Here is a 1,994-nt window from a genome sequence, read left to right as displayed (position 1 = left end):
GAGCAACAACAGGCAACAGAGTAGGACTCTGTCTTAAAAAAAAAAAAAAAAAAAAAAAAAAAAAAAGAAAGAAAGAAAGAAAGAAAGGAAAAATTACCTACTTTGAAAAATATGTGATAGAAAATAATCTGAATTTTTTTTGTCCATAATACTATATTAGTTAATGAATTAAACAATTTTTTGAATTAAATATATATAGACTCAAAGACTGTCAAAGATTTAAATTCTATTTAGAAAATATCAAATATATATCTGAGTAATTATTAAAGAAAATATAATCTTCCAGTTTATAATTTAAAAACTGGGGAGTTGGAAGAGGGATTTGATCATATTATAGAAGGAGTTTTAATTTTATGTAATATTTCATTTTGAGAATTCAGTCCTGCACGTTTATAAATTCTAATACAACCTCTGAGTACTGCTCCATCCAAATGCAACACATTTAATCACAAAAGAAGCATGGACAGACTCCCCATAACTCATCAGGGTACAATCCCAACAGCAAAATTATAATCTACAATATGTAATTTTACTAAATATTCTAAACCTAAGGTATCTACTATTTGCCCTTTATAACATCTATTTTATTATTTTTTCCCACAATGCATACATTTTCAACATTATAAAAACAATTTGTCAACACTTGAGGTAAACTAATTTCTACTTACGAAAAATTGTTTGATAGATGAGGAAATATTCCTGAATACACAGTATTAAGCCAAATTTCCCTTTGAAACTCTTCCTCACAGGGTATTACTTCTACATAAATAAAGATGTATTTTTCTTTTCTTATTTATACATCTTTCCTCTGAAATAACTGAAGATTTAAGGTGTTGTTTGTTCACCTGTTGTATTGCCTCTCAGACTTAGGCATGTTAAAAATTAACTTCTTTATTAACACGTAATCAATGAAAGAAATTGCAAAGTAGCATCCACAAGACACATGTGGCATTCCTACGTGTTCTCCATTTAATGATGTGTGAACATATATAGAAATGAGGTGTATAAGTAGAATAATAAATAGAATATACATTGGAGATTGTTTTATTTCCATCAAAATAAAAGGAGAAAGAGGATATTGTGCTTGAGGAGAACATTTTCTTTAAGAAAAATTTAAAATATATATTTGAGAAAAAAATCTATGCTACAAAATTAAGGAAAAATAACTATTTAAATATCATTAGAATTGTGATATCAAGCTAGAAACTTCACCAAATAAGTATACCAGTGTATGTAATACAATAATTTTATGTGTTACAGCTCTTTTACAATTTGTCTAGTAGATTTTTCCAGCTAAACCCCAAGGAAAAACAAAATAAAAACATACATAAACACATAAATAAAAATAATTTTAGAGAGAAACTGCAAATGCATACATTTTTACTTAGATTTCCATTTTGAAGTGTCTCAAAATGAGAACTTACAGGCTTACTTTAGCAGTACAAGTCTATTCTCGTCATTAACATTCATTCAGCAACAACTACACAAAGTCTTAGCTTCCTATTAATACCTTGCAACTTCCTCCACAAATACAAAATTTTCTCCAATTTAAAAAAGTACATGTATGGAGACTCAGCTTCTATAGGAAGTGACTTATCATATAACTAGCCATGGGGATTCATTATGTAAAGTATATGCAACATATTCTATTAACATATATGTTAATGTATAATAATTAACATATTTCCTGTGGTAATTATATGTTTATTAATGAATGCTTAAGGTTTACAGTTATGTTTTATATGAGTATGAGAATAGCATTATAAGAGTCATATTTGTTTTTTATAGAACTTGTAAATAAATACAGTAAGAGTGGACTTAATTAAAATACATTAACCACATTGGTAAAAATAAATTTGACCATATTGCCCTAGTAATAAATTACTCTATGTTTAACTTAGGAAACCAAATTGATTATTTGACATGCTATACTGCAAGTCATATTTTATGCAGATAAACAAAATTACCTTTTCCAAGGCTTGGGCACTAAATAA

At 27.3% G+C, this 1,994-nt stretch overlaps 1 pseudogene; it reads left to right on the top strand.

The window, feature by feature from the left end:
• Positions 1–1,249: 1,249 nt before the first annotated feature.
• Positions 1,250–1,315, top strand: LOC120368509 (U7 small nuclear RNA; annotated as a pseudogene).
• The last annotated feature ends 679 nt before the right edge of the window (positions 1,316–1,994 follow it).

The sequence above is a fragment of the Saimiri boliviensis genome, chromosome 18, assembly GCF_048565385.1.
Source record: "Saimiri boliviensis isolate mSaiBol1 chromosome 18, mSaiBol1.pri, whole genome shotgun sequence".
Lineage (NCBI taxonomy): Eukaryota > Metazoa > Chordata > Mammalia > Primates > Cebidae > Saimiri > Saimiri boliviensis.
The sequence above is the reverse complement of the archived record's forward strand: the minus strand, read 5'-3'. Positions and strand labels throughout refer to the sequence as shown.